Source organism: Scyliorhinus torazame, chromosome 10 (genome assembly GCF_047496885.1).
Source record: "Scyliorhinus torazame isolate Kashiwa2021f chromosome 10, sScyTor2.1, whole genome shotgun sequence".
Lineage (NCBI taxonomy): Eukaryota > Metazoa > Chordata > Chondrichthyes > Carcharhiniformes > Scyliorhinidae > Scyliorhinus > Scyliorhinus torazame.
The window spans coordinates 26733981-26748746 of record NC_092716.1 but is presented as its reverse complement, the minus strand read 5'-3'; the positions used below and the strand labels follow the sequence as shown (position 1 = coordinate 26748746).

Sequence of the window (14766 nt, the reverse complement as noted above, 5' to 3'; positions counted from 1 at the left end):
CCCAAAGATGTGCAGGTTAGGTGGATTGGCCAGGCTAAATTGCCCCTTAACTGGAAAAAATGAATTGGGTACTCATAAATTTTATTTTTTTTGAAAAATACCTTTGTTACCTAAAGACTCAATTATTCTAATGAACTCCTGGCTGCTCTCCAACATTCTATCCTCCGTAAACTTGAGATCATCCGAATCTCTGCTGACCGTATCTTAAGACGCAGAAAGCCCTGTTCACACATCAGCTGTGCTCACTGGGCTGCATTGGCTCCTGATCAAACAAGGCCTCGATGATTTTAAAATTCTCATCCCAATTTTAATTCCCTCCATGGCCTTGCCCCTCGCCCTGCTCGCCGATCGTTGTAATTTCCTCCAGCCCCACAACCCTCTGACATATTCATGCTTCTCTAATACTAGCCTTTTTGCATTCGCAATTATAATTGCTCCACCATTGGTGACTGTGCCTCCAGGGAGTAAAGCTGCAAGCTCTCTGCCTCTTTACCTTGCTCTTCTCCTGAAACCATCCATAAAAAGATACCTCTGTCCAAGCTATTGGTCATCTGATATAACATCTGCTTGTGGCTCCCGGTCATACTTTATAATGCTCACACGAAGCACCTTGGGATGTTTCATTATGTAAAAGGGGCTATATAAATAAATGTTGTTGTTGTTAGAATCAAAGAATGAAGCAGTATCTGACAGATAAAAAAAATGAAAAGAGCTTTCTCATTTCTGGAGTGTTTATTAAAGGATGTTTCTGAATAACTGGGATAAAGCCTGCATTCATAGGTTACGCATTGAGTATTTTTTCTTTATTCATTCACAGGGTGTGACCGTCGCTGGTGCAGCCAGCATTTGTTTCCCATCCCTAACAACCCTTGAAACTAAGTGGCTTTCTGGGTCATTTCAGAGGGCAGTTCAGAGTCAACCAGATTGTGGGTCTGGAGTTACAGGTAGACCACACTGCATAAGGGTGGCAGGTTTCCTTCCCTAAAGTGAAGAAGGTGGGTTGTTGTGATAATGGACAATGGTTTCATGAAACCAAAAAGAAAATGCTGGAAAATCTCAGCAGGTCTGGCAGCATCTGTAGGGAGAGAAAAGAGCTAACGTTTCGAGTCCAGATGACCCTTTGTCAAAGATGGTCATCATTACCGAGACTAGCATTATATTCCACATTTAGTAATGGAAATCAAACTCCACGAGCTGCCATGGTGGGATTTGAACCCGCGTCCCCACAGCAACAGCCTGGACTTTTGGACCACCAGTTCCATTGACATTAAACTACGACATCATCTTCCTATACTAGCATTTGAATGCAACAATAAATTGAATTTAAAAAGTATCCTTAACTTAATAAACCATCTCAAGTGATAAAGCCAGCCAAGCCGGTAGTGCAGGGTGAGGGCTCGCCACCTGAACGAGCCCTCGCCTTTAAATATCACAAGTGAAAATTGAAAACCCCGGGAATGGGGTCAAGAATCCCAGAATCGAGTCCCAGCTGTCAATTACACATAACCCCGAGTTTCCCCCGACTCCATGAACATCCAGCCCAAATACAACCCAATCTATTACAGCTAAACTACAGCAATTGCAGACTTATCACCAACAAGAATTTATATAAAGATATTATATATAGAAATACACTGATCTCTATTCATTTTTTAAAAAAATTGTTTTTATTGGGTTTTTGAACAAGTATATTTACCGTATATTTGAGAGAGAGAAGAAAAGGGCACACACAAACATACCAAAAAAAAAGTAATAATAAAAAATAAAATTAAAAAAATAAAATAGAATAACTGGTAGGCTTCAGCCGCTCCTCCAGTCTTTCACCTGGATTCTCCTTGTTCTCTGTTCCTAGAGATGCCAAGTTTTTTTATCGTATCCTGTGCCCTCCTTCCGGCTGTCATTTCCCTGCCTCCTCCTCACCTCCCTGGTTCTCCTCTCTTGTTCCCTGTCCCTACCCTCTCCCCCCCCACCCCTCCCCCCTCACCCCCCTCCTGTGGTTCGCCTTTCTTTCCTCTTGGGTTTAGCTGTCCCCCCCCGCCCGCCCTTCCTCTCCCGGTCTATCTCTCCCTCTCATGCTTTGGCTACTTTCCCCTGATTCTTGGCTACCTGGCTATTCTTCTGCTTGTTCGTTGGCCACAAACAGGTCCCGGAACAATTGGGTGAATGGCTCCCACGTTCTGAGGAAACCGTTGTCTGACCCTCGGATGGCGAATTTGATTTTCTCCATTTGGAGAGATTCCGAGAGGTCGGACAGCCAGTCTGCAGCTTTGGGTGGTGCTGCTGACCGCCAGCCGAACAGGATTCTACGGCGGGCGATCAGGGAGACAAAGGCAAGGTCGTCCACCCTCCTCCCCAGGAATAGATCTGGCCGGTCTGAAATCCCGAAGACCGCCACTTTCGGACATGGCTCCACCCTTATCCCCACCACTATGGACATTGCCTCGAAGAAGGCTGTCCAGTACCCTGCAAGTCTGGGGCAAGCCCAGAACATGTGGGCGTTGTTGGCCGGGCCTCCTTGGCACCATTCACATCTATCCTCCACCCCCAGGAAGAAACTACTCATTCGGGTTCTTGCTAAGTGGGCTCTATGTACCACTTTTAGCTGCGTCAGGCTGAGCCTTGCGCACGTGGAGGTGGTGTTGACCCTGTGCAGTGCTTCGCTCGAGACCCCGCCCTATTTCAATCCCCAGGTCCTCCTCCCATTTCTTTCTTGTTGAGTCCAGTACGGTGCCGGCCCTCTATACCAGTCGGTCATACATGTCGATACAGATTCCTTTATCTAGTATGCTTGCGTCCAGTAGCTCTTCCAGTAATGTCTGTCTGGCGGTTGTGGGTACGTCCTTGTCTCCTTTCATCGGAAGTTTTTGAGTTGTAGATACCTTAGCTCGTTCCCCCTGGCTAGCTGGAATTTCTCTGTCAGTTCGTCCAGTGTTGCGATCCTGCCCTCTGTGTATAGGTCCCTGACTCGTCAGTGTCCCTCCGTCCTGCCCCCACCTTTTGAAGGTGGCATCAGTCAGTGCTGGTGGGAACCTATGGTTGTTGCAGACAGGAGCTTTGTCCAGCACTTTTGTCAGGCCAAATTGTTGCCGTAGTTGGTTCCAGGATTGGAGGATGGCTATCACAACCAGGCTGCTAGAGTGTTTTTTGGGTGGGATGGGATTGTCGCCGTGGCGAGGGCCCGGAGGGAGGTCCCCATGCAGGAGGCCTCTTCCGCGCGCACCCATTTGGCTTCTGGCTCCTTGATCCATCCCCTTATTCGCTCGGCCATACCGCCCAGTGGTAGAATTGTAGGTTTGGGAGGGGTAGCCCCCCCCCTGGATTTTGTTTTTTGTAGGATCTTTTTTGGGATCCTAGCATTCTTTCCCCCCCCCATACGAATGCCATGATTAGATTGTCCAGTGCTTTGAAAAAGGCCTTGGGGATGTAGATCGGAATGGAACTAAGTAGGAAGAGGTACCTGGGCAGTATGTTCATTTTGATCATCTGGACTCTCCCTGCGAGTGTGTTCCATCTTTGCAGGTCCTTTTTTACTTCCTCCATCAGACTGGTGAGGTTCCATTTGTAGATCCTTTTCCAGTCATGGGCTATTTGGATCCCCAGGTAGCGGAATTTGTCTCGGGCTTGTTTAAACGGCAGTCCCGTTAGTGCTGCCCCCCCCTACTTGTGGGTGTACAGGGAAGATCTCGCTTTTGCTCATGTTGAGTTTGTAGCCCGAGAAGGCGCCAAACTCTTTCAGGAGCGCGATGATTCCGTCCATGCTGCTTTGTGGGTCCGAAATGTAGAGGAGCAGGTCATCTGCACAGAGTGAAACTGCTCTCTGCCGCCCCTTCAGATCCACCTCCAGCTTTTTGCTGCTGTGAGCGCGATTGCTAGTGGTTCGATCGCTAGAGCGAACAGCAGCGGGGACAGTGGGCACCCTTGTCTGGTGCCCCTGTGCAGCTGGAAGTATCGGGAGTTGGTGGTGTTGGGCCATACGCTCACCGTGGGAGCGTTGTATCGGAGCTTTATCCAGGAAGTGACCCCTGTTCCAAGCCCAAACCGCTCCAGTACCTCTATTATTTCCATTAGACTCGGTCAAAGGCCTTTTTTGCGTCTAGGGAGACGATCACCTCTGGTGTTCTCTCCCCGGAGGGGGTCATTATCACGTTCAACAGGCGCCTGATGTTTGAGGTAAGCGGTCTACCTTGGACAAAGCCCGTCTGGTCCTCTGCGACCACCTCTGGTACACAGTCTTCTAGCCTTTTGGCTAGGATTTTGGCCAGTATTTTGGCATCTGCGTTCAGCAGTGAGATGGGTCTGTATCACCCACATTCCGTTGGGATTTTGTCTTTCTTAGGTATCAGCGAGATTGAGGCCTGTGTTTGCGTGGGTGGCAGTGTGCCCCTAGCTAGCGAGTCTGTGAACAGCTCCCGCAGGTGCGAGGCCGGTGCTGGTGCAAATTTGTTGTAGAAGTCCACCGGGAACCCGTCTGGTCCCGGCGCCTTCCCCGCCTGCATGGAGCTAATGCGGTCCATGATCTCTCCCACTGCTAGTGGTGCTTCCAGGTTCCAGGCCCCGTTTTCTGCCCTCCCCCATGACTGGAATGCCCAGTCCATCAAGGAACCGTTTCATCCCGGACTCCCCTATTGGGGGCTCTGAGGTGTACAGCCCTTTGTAGATGGCCTTGTAGGTTTTGTTGATCTTTTCTGGTTCTGCTTCTAATGTGCCTCTGGTATCCCAGATTTGTGCAATTTCTCTGGTGACTGCCTGCTTTCTCAGCTGGTGTGCCAACAGGCGGCTGGCTTTGTCTCCATGTTCGTATAGGGTCCCAGGCGGAGTTGGTGCACTGCTTTCCTGGTGGAGAGCAGATCAAAGTTCCTTTGTAGCTCTTTCCTCTCCACCAGGAGCTCTACGGTTGGGGCCTCGGAGTATTTACGGTCTTCCTCCAGTATGGAGTCGACCAGCTGCTGCCTAGCTGCTCCCTATCTCTTTGTGCTTTGAAAGCGATGATTTCCCCTCTTAGTACGGCCTTTAGCGCTTCCCACAACGTGGAGGGTGAGACCTCCCCGTTCTGGTTGTTCTCCGTGTACTCTGCTGTGGACGGTGATATCTTTTCGTTGAAGACCTTGTCAGCTAGTAGGGCAATGTCCAACCTCCACGTGGGGCGTTGGGCCCTGCCCGTGTAGCCATGTAAAATGGCTGCGTTCCGATTAATCTGGCCAAAACCCAGTTTAAAACGGCTCACCCGAAAGACTGCTGGGAAAAGCAGCCAAGAAGACACAAGCAGGCAGCTGCAGACAGTTTTGCATATTCGGCTCTGGGAAGGTAGCCCAGATCGATACTCAGGGCTATCAACAGCCCATCAACCCAGGTATCCGCAGTTGCATTCAGGACTGTTTGCAGCCCATTTATCCAGACATCCGCAGTTAAATCGGCTATCCCCGGGAACAATTGCAACATATTAGCAATTGAATACCGGGCCAGACCTGTCGGCACCTGCAGTGGCCGAAACAAAGACAGGTGAGCGACCACCCCCCGATCGAGGAATCGCCTCACCATTGGACACATCGACCCCAGAGATTGGGGACAGAATCCAATCACTTGGGACTCAGGGTCAAGGGCCGCCCCGGGAGGCGGGAAGCCCCTGGGCCCTATAAAAGTGAAGGTCCAAGTTCAGATCGCTCTCTCTCTCATCTTCGCCTGCTCGAGACCTTCGCAAGACCAGCCACCGGCAACTGTAAGTTTGAATCCAGCGATCGCTATCCGGTAGAGACACCTAGCCACCGACCTGTAGCAGCCTTTTGAATCCCGCGGGCCAGAACTGATTGGACAAGCCATTCGTTTCCCTGACCTGGTGGGCTCTTCCTAAGTTAAGTATTGGCCAGTAGTGATAGGTTTATTATATAGAAAGTAGTATTAGGGTATTAATATTGCTTGTTGTATATAATAAATGACCGTTGTTTTAATCCTTACTAAGCGGTGTGGTGTGTTATTAATCATAACCTGAACTTGAACCACGTGGCGGTATCATAAAGATACCTGGCGACTCATGAGCAAAGGTGACGTAAACAGAGCAAATAGAGCAACACCCGTCTCCAGCCTCACGTCCATGTAATGTGGAGCGTGGTCTGATATCACAATTGCTGAGTATTCCACTTTGTCTATCCCCGTAAGCACCGTTTTCCCCACCACAAAGAAGTCAATTCTGGTGCATACGTTATGTACAGGGGAGAACTCCTTCTCCCCTGGGTGGGTGAACCTCCAGGGGTCCACCGCTCCCATCTGTTCCATAAAGTGACTGTCTTGGTACCGGTGCAGTTTAGCTATAACTGCTCTCGGGTGGTCCCCTGCCTTGGGCTTCGGACACAGTGACCGCTGTGCTCTGTCCATTTCTGGTGGGTTGGGGAAAGTTTTCCTCCCCACTAAGTTGCCCAGCATCTTGGCCACGTATGCTGTGGGGTTTCTACCCTCGATCCCCTCTGGTAGGCTCACGATCCTGACATTTTGCCTTCTCGAGCGGTTTTCCTGATCATCCACTCTACCCTTCAGGCTCCCCTGTGTTGCGCCCAGTCTCGCCACCTCCTTCTCCAGGGCCGTGATCCGGTCGCTCATGTCAATCGCGGCTTCCTCCAGCTCCTTAATGGTCACCTCTTGGGCTTCCAGTTTCTCCTCTTGGGCTTCCAGTTTTGTCGTGTTGGGTGTTCTGGTGTACAAAGGATCCAACACGGCTGGAGATGGTGTAACTCAGTTTTATTTACTACTTAACTATAACAGCGCATTGTTAACTTGGGTACGTGCATTACCAGCTAATCTGTGGACCCTGTCCTATTACTATCTGGGTGAGGCACTCAGTACATGGTGAATGTCTGAGTGGCAGGCTCTGAGTTCGGTGCTCTGAGCTGGCTGCTGCTGGAATGGGCGGGCACTGTAGTGTCCCCTGTTTTTATAGTGCGTGTGCTCTCACTGGTGATTGGCTGCGATGTTGTGTGTGTGTTGGTTGGTCCTACTGCATGTCCATCAGTGTGTGTATGATTGCACCATGATATGCTGATCTAAATATCATGACATCCCCCTTTTCGCAAAGAATATGTGCCTACATGATAATAAATAAAGAAGTGTGGTGAGTGCATCTAATCATGTGTGTGCAATATTTACAACAATATGTACATGTGGCTATACTATGTACACAGGAAGGTGCCAGGTGCAGAAACTAACTATGTTACACCAAGAACAAAATCAATGTCATTAACAAACAATAACAAAATCTTAAACAGTATGGCAAAAAGTCAAAAACAGTATGTCAGAACAAGTCAGAGAGTCCAATATGAAAAGGTTCATAAATTAAGTCTCTCAGGTGGGCGATGAATTCGGGTTGACCGTCAGGGTGGCACACCACTCGTCGTCCGGATCAATGCTGTGCACTGACAGTGGCTGGTGCATTCGACTCGGGGACTGCTTGTTCTTGTTGATGACAGCAACGCGGAAGGGCTGCCTGTCCTCAGTGTCATTGGTCTGTGCGACATCGGGAACGGACTCGGTGAACGTGGGTTGAATTGCCCGAACGTTTCTGCGAGGCTGGTTAAGCGGGTACGAGTTGGCAGGGTGAGCTGCTCGACAGCAGGCAGCGTAGTGGCCCAACCTGCACATCCGGGCGTAGGCATTGGCGCGCTTTGGCAGGACATTGCCGCTTTAAATGGGCGGAGCCACAGTTGCCGCACGTCGTGATGGCAGTGCGTTCGTTGCACCACCGCGCATGCGCGGTGCGGTCTTGCGTAGTGCGCGCCTGCGCATCGCGTTCCTCTGCGTCAGCGTCCCCTCTTTTGGCGCGTACAAGCGCGGGAGCCCTCGGAAAGCGCGCAAAATGGCCGGACTCCTCCAGGCCGCGGCCCGGGAGGTACTCGATTGTCTGGACCCGCTCCGCCTCATGCGGCCCGTGCCGCGCCGCCTCGGCCGCCCAGATGTGCGAGCACCGGCTGGTGGCGCTCTCATGGAGTCGCAGGTCTCGACGGCAGTCGCCAGGGTGAGTTGCTTGACCCGAAGGAGCTGCTGGCGCAGGGTGTCCGACATGACTCCGAAAACTATCTGGTCACGTATCATGGAGTCAGAGGTGGTCCCAAAGCCGCAGGACAGTGCGAGGATGCGGAGGTGTGTTAAGTAAGACTGGAAAGGTTCGTCCTTACCTTGCAGGCGCTGCTGGAACAGGTACATCTCGAAGCTCTCGTTTACTTTAACGCTGAAGTGTTCGTCGAACTTCAGGAGCACCGTCTTGTATTTGGTTTTGTCCTCGCCGTCCGTAAATGTAACGTAGTTAAAGATGTGGATGGCGTGTTGCCCCGCTGTGGAGAGAAGGGCAATCTTCCTGGTGTCCGATGCATTCTCCCGGTCTGTGGCCTCGAGGAAGAGTTGAAAGCGCTGTTTGACCAGTTTCCAATTGACCCGGAGATTGCCAGCAATTCAGAGCAGCGGCGGCAGGTTGATGTTCTCCATGGTGCAGGACGGCGGATTGCTGATACGTTGCAGGTAGGTCTCACAGGCGCTGGCTTGCGTCCACTTCTGGTATCATGTCGTGTTGGGTGTTCTGGTGTACAAACGATCCAACACGGCTGGAGATGGTGTAACTCAGTTTTATTTACTACTTAACTATAACAGCACACTGCTAACTTGGGTACATGCATTACCAGCTAATCTGTGAACCCTGTCCTATTACTATCTGAGTGAGGCACTCAGCACATGGTGAATGTCTGAGTGGCAGGCTCTGAGCTCGGTGCTCTGAGCTGGCTGCTGCTGGAATCCGCGGGAACTGCAGTGTCCCGTTTTTATAGTGCGTATGCTCTCACTGGTGATTGGCTGCAATGTGTATGTGTTGGTTAGTGCTACTGCATGTCCATCAGTGTGTGTTTGATTGCACCATGATATGCTGATCTAAATATCATGACAAGTTTTGCCTCTGCTCTGCCCAGGGCTTGCTGCACCTCCGTCAGGGCCTTGGCCATTGCTGTCTGCACTGCGGCCTCTATGTCTGCCCTAGCCTCTGCCTTGTTTTCCTGTTGATGTTCCCTCAGCGGCTCGGCAAAGGTTGCCTTCCAGTTCCAGTTCCCCCCGGCCCAGGAGGAAATGCTCCTGTCTGCCCAGTTCTTTTTGTTGCGACGAACCTTCTGTTCCGCCGCTTCGTGCGCTGATTAGCTCATCTGAACGGGCTCGCACATTGCTCTGTCTGCTTTTGGTGCCCCTTCTCCCTCTGCTTTGGCTCCATTCTGGCATTTTTCCCCCCTCCTTTTTTTTCCCACTTTCTTTTCCCCCCTTTTTTTTCACCCTTTTTCTTTTCCCCTCCCTTCTCTCCTTTACCACTTTTTTAAAAATAAAATTCTTTTCAAGAGAATTTTTTTTTTTTTAATGGGAAAAAAAAGTGATAACATTTCTTTCTCTTTAAAAGTTTTCTTTTCAAAGTTTTGTTTTTGCAAAATGGGAAGTTATTTTTTCTTTTCCCTCACTCATCCAGGGTCGAGAGAGAGGCTTTTGGCCGGGAGTCCCTCTTTGTTCCTGCCTCGTGGTGGTCGCTGCCGGGGGGGGGGGGGGGGGTCGGTCAGTCCTTGCTGCTGGCTCGGTCCCTGCCTTGGTCAGTGCCGCCGCTCATCCTGCCCTGCGCTCTGCTGCCGTGCGTCTGATCTCTATTCATAAGGTTATCATTTAAAAATCTACTCTGCAATGTGCTTGAAGGTAAAATTACAAAATGCTACACCAGTTAAATAGGCTGTGCTGATGTTCTTCTAATCTAATTCTCCTGTCGGTTTACCATTCCCTTTAATATCTGTCACTTTTATACAATTATTTAACTGCAATCCACTTACAGACACTACACTTTATTGTATGGCTGAGAATTATACTTTTTAAATCAACCTTCGTGCAAAGATATAGGGATTTCCCAGCTGTCCATGTCGGCGGGATATTCCGGTCCCACATTGGTTTCCTGGCAATGAGGGGTGCAGTCAACGGGGAAATCCTGTTGACAATGGCGGGACCGGTAGATCCCGCTGACGTCCTGAATCCACCACCAAAAAACTCAGTGGGCTGGTGGGTAAGTCCCGCCCATAGGCCCAGACTATTTTCTCCACCGCACTAGGTTTCATTCCAGCGATATTGGAATAAATGGTGCAAAAGATTGCAGAATCTTATGTACAAATCGTGCTTGACATAAGTCGAGTTAATGTGAACTTTTGTGCTAGTTTTAAACATACTGCGCTAGGAGCCAGCCCTGCCCACAAAACTGTCCACATAACCAGGATGAATTACCCACCATTGAGATTTTCCACTCTGCGAACTCATTCATGGGGCTTTGAGGAATCTCCAGAAATTAAAGTGGAAGTTTGGGATGCAAGGATACTTTAAGTATATAACTTGACAGGTTTTGAATGTTTTATTAATTTACTAAGAAATGAACTACTTTACCTCAAGCTAACCAGAAGATAGCTTTATATAATTTGTAAAATTATTTTCAGTAATTTAATATCAGGTTACTCAAAGTGATGAATTTCCGCTGTGATTTAAAATCCTGATTTTAGTGATAAACCCATTATCAGCTGTGTTAATCAAACTTTACTTAACCAAATTATCATCCTTAATTATAACAAGGAATATATTTCAAAGCTTTTTGTCAAAATTACATTTTTAAACACTCCCCGACTGCACTGGTTGATAGTAGATTATGCATTAGGAAAAATACGAAGGAATGAGGGGAAATTGGGTGCGAGGAATGCTTACCAAAATCGATCAATGGTATGATCCTGGAAAATATTAACTATTTTCTGTATTTTGGGAGCCTCCTCTTGACGAAGGTAGATATAAGATCACAAAATTCATCATCACTTCCAATGTGCCAGCTCAGCCTTCGGTCAATTGAGGAAAAGAATATTTGACAGCCAGGATCTCAAACCCAAGATTATACGGTCATGGTTTACTGGGCAGCAGTGATCCCGATTGTAACTCCTCCAAAGGAAGGAGTCCACATCGGGATGCAGAATAAACAGGTTTTTTGAAGTTCGTTAGAGACTCTCGAAAAAGTTACTCCTCTGAATGAGTGCCGGCTGATTCGGAGACGGCTGGCTATCCATGGAAGTCCTCTGAATCTCCTCCACTTTTAGCAGGCTTCTGCGAAAACCAGATCCCCGGCTTTGGAGGTTTTCATTGGGCCCAGGATATGACAAACCCCAAACTTCTTTATGTTTCGGAGACTTCACCCTGCAGAAGGTATCTCAAAGCAGTGGAGATGTACCACCAGCAGTGTCTTTGCAAGATTCTCCAAATCTGGTGGCAAAGAAGGTGGTCCAACAGCACCGTTTTGTCCCAACCCAACTTGCTGAGCATTGAGCTGCAAGTCACTCAAAACCAACCCTGCAAGGTGTACTTCATACGCCGGACATCAGATTCTCAAAGCAACTGCTCTACTTAGAAGAACAGAAAAAGCTGGAAAAACTCAGCAGGACCGGCAGGGAACTCGGTCACTGCACGAGACTCCCAGGAGGAGAGCGGAAACGCTTTAGGGATGTCATCAAAGCATCCTCAAAGAGGTCAATAATCCTCCTGGCCTGTGACTGAATAAAGTGGAGAAGGTTCATTTGAGAAAGCACTGAACATATCTAGACACTTTCTGGGAATGTGCCGAGACAAAGTGGAAGCATCAGAGGGAGCAAACAGACCTCCAAACAACCCGTTTACAGAACCCTTCAAGTAGTTTGCATGTGGCAGAGTCTTATCAGCCATCGCAGAACTCACTGAACTAGAGTGGAAGCAAGTCATCCTTGATCTTGAGGACTGTGTAAAATGAGATGGCTTATCAACAATTTGGCCAAGATCGTTTATAAAGCCCAAAGCGAAAACTCTACACCATTTTAAATAACCAGTCCTTAATTATTTTTCTGATCATCTTTCTCACTAATGGGAAGCTTGAACACAGATTTCACATCCACGCACCGCACTACATATTTTTGGCTCCTCTGACCTGCCAGCTTAGTTGATCATTATTCCGAACACGAAGAACTTTTTTTCCTCATGTGTTCAAGCACCACCAAAATCAAAGAAGCTTACAGCACAGAAGGAAGCAATGAGCATGCTGTGCACGTGCTGACCCTCTGTTTATAAATGACAAACCTAGGTGAATGCACCAGAGTGTATGATGGGCATTTCTTTCGTTCAAAAGAGTAGCAGAGGAAATGAAATAAAGATGTTGGCGAGTTCTATTCAAATTGGCGGCAGATTTGGCACAGTGGTTAGCATTGCTGCCTCACAGCTCCAGGGTCCCAGGTTCAATTCTGGCCTTGGTCCAGAATCTGCACGTTCTCCCCTTGTCTGTGTGGGTTTCCTCCGGGGGCTCCGGTTTCCTCCCACAGTCCAAAGATGAGGGGTTAGCTGGATTGGCCAAACCGTTTCCAAAAGGTTAGGTCAGGTTACTGGGTAACAGGGATAGGGTGGAAGCATGGGCTTAAGTAGGGTGCGCTTTCCAAGAGCCGGTGCAAACCCGATGGGCCTCCTTCTGCACTGTTAATTCTATGATTCTGAATGATTAACATCTAGTGCAACACTCCAGAAAACAGAACTCAAAGTCAAGGCTATGGAACCATAGCCAGGGAACAGAAGTGTGTGGGAGCACTGTACAGCAAATGTCACCATTCCAAACTCTTCGCTGCCTCAATTGCCTCAGGGTTATTCACCACTGGTGTTCATTTTCAAACCAATGTCTTCATGCCCTTTCGGCTTATCCGACATACAATAATCTCCTTCTAAGATGCCATCTTGGATGTGCAGCGTGGCAGGCCAACAAGACATGCCTACTGATTCCAAATGCTTGCTACTGAATTACTTTAATTTTTGCCCAGATAACGCGCAAGAAGATTGACATTATTAATGACTGGCAGTTCACCAGTGCTCATTCTTGCTGTAAATCCACTGAGCTATACAGCATTCTCAATTGTTACTGCCTATGGTTGATTTGCAAAAGGCAATATGCTCAGGTTTACCCCGGAACGTAATTAGATGGCTGACTGAGAATTCAGACTTACTTTGGCAGCGCTCGAGCCAAAGTGGTTGGCTTTCATTGATGATGTTTTATATGCATTGTGAAAGCCCTAGAAATAAGACCTTAACACACACATCCATCAAATTATGAATCACTGCTCCTTGCCCATGTTTATTTCCAAAAACTGAAGAATTTCCTTCCCTGGTTCAACTGACGTCTCCCAACAGGGTGAGCACCTGAAAATATTGCATCTGCTTGCTGCTGAATGTGAGGAAGGTCAGGTCAGCTCTCTCTCTCCCTGCAGGCAGGTCAATGTTAAGAGCAGATCCAGGATTTGAGCTGTAAGCACCAACAGTTTATAAGAGGGAGGGAGGGAAGGATGCAAGTGAAGTGGATTACTGAAGGTTCAGGAGAGCTCTGAAAAAATAATTCTAATACAAGTCACTCCAGAAAAGACCCTGTTCAGCACCGCTGCGGGTTTGAGGAGGGGGGTTAAAGAATGGGAGTAAGGTAACTTTGATTTCTCTTTGATAGGACAGTGGCCTATGCCCGGCGAAGGAGCGGTCAGGCCGGACAGGGCAATGCAGAGAGACACAGGGTGGCAATCAACACAGGCAACCCCTTGGCAGGAAAAACAACGCTTAACACCTTGCACCTACCGAGCAGCCGCGGGCAAACCCAGCGAGAAGAAATTACTCCGGCTCCGGCCGCCACTTTCCCATTTTCGGCGCGCGCCAGGGAGGGGACTCGGCTCCTGCCACAGCGACCAGCCCGACACCGAGCGCCGCACTTCCGCAAGCGCCTCGGGAGCATTCGGCTGCACTCGGGGGGAGGGGGAGGCGGCGCGCGGGGGGGAGGGGGAGGGGAGGCGGCGCGCGGGGGGAGGGGCGGAGGGGGGGAGGGGAGGCGGCGCGCGGGGGGGAGGGGGAGGCGGCGCGCGGGGGGAGGGGCGGCGGGGAGGGGGGGGGCGGCGGGGAGGGGGGAGAGGGCGGACCCGAGAACAGGAGCAGAGACTCGGGCTGACTCGGGAACAGGGACTCGGGCTGACTCGGGAACAGGGACTCGGGCTGACTCGGGAACAGGGACTCGGGCTGACTCGGGAACAGGGACTCGGGCTGACTCGGGAACAGGGACTCGGGCTGACTCGGGAACAGGGACTCGGGCGGACTCGGGAACAGGGACTCGGGAATAGGGACTCTGGGGGACAGGGATTAGGGGTGTCTTGGGGAGAGTTGTTTGGCCTCAGATTCACAGACCCGTTCCGGGAGAGCAGCTGGAGGCCATTCTGCCCATCATGGGCAGCAGGGTAGCACAGTGGTTAGCATTGTTGCTTCACAGCGCTGGGGTCCCAGGTTCGATTCCCTGCTGGGTCACTGTCTGTGCGGAGTCTGCACGTTCTTCCCGTGTCTACGTGGGTTCCCTCCGGGTGCTCCGATTTCCTCCCACAAGTCCCGAAAGACGTGCTTGTTAGGTGAATTGGACATTCTGAATTCTCCCTCTGTGTACCCGAACAGGCGCCGGAATGTGGTGACAACGGGAGTTTCACATTAACTTAATTGCAGTGTTAATGTAAGCCGACTTGTGACAATAAAGATTATTATTATGTCTGCAGGGCTCTCGGAATGACCAATGCACTTCGTGGAATTTGCTACCACAGAAAGTAGTTGAGGCCAAAACGTTGTGTGATTTCAAGAAGGTATTAGATATCGCTCTCCGGGCTAAAGGGATCAAGGGATATGGGGTGGTGGTGGCAGAGTCGGGTATTGAACTTGATTATC

General features: G+C 49.7%; 1 protein-coding gene across 2 annotated transcripts in view; it reads right to left on the bottom strand.

The window, feature by feature from the left end:
• Positions 1-13803, bottom strand: part of zdhhc7 (zDHHC palmitoyltransferase 7) — a 91780-nt gene extending 77977 nt beyond the window's left edge. For both annotated transcript variants that reach the window (XM_072517888.1, XM_072517891.1), the window contains exon 1: positions 13648-13803. The gene's annotated coding sequence lies outside the window, so the exon portion shown is untranslated. The remainder of the gene's footprint in view (positions 1-13647) is intronic.
• Positions 13804-14766: the final 963 nt, after the last annotated feature.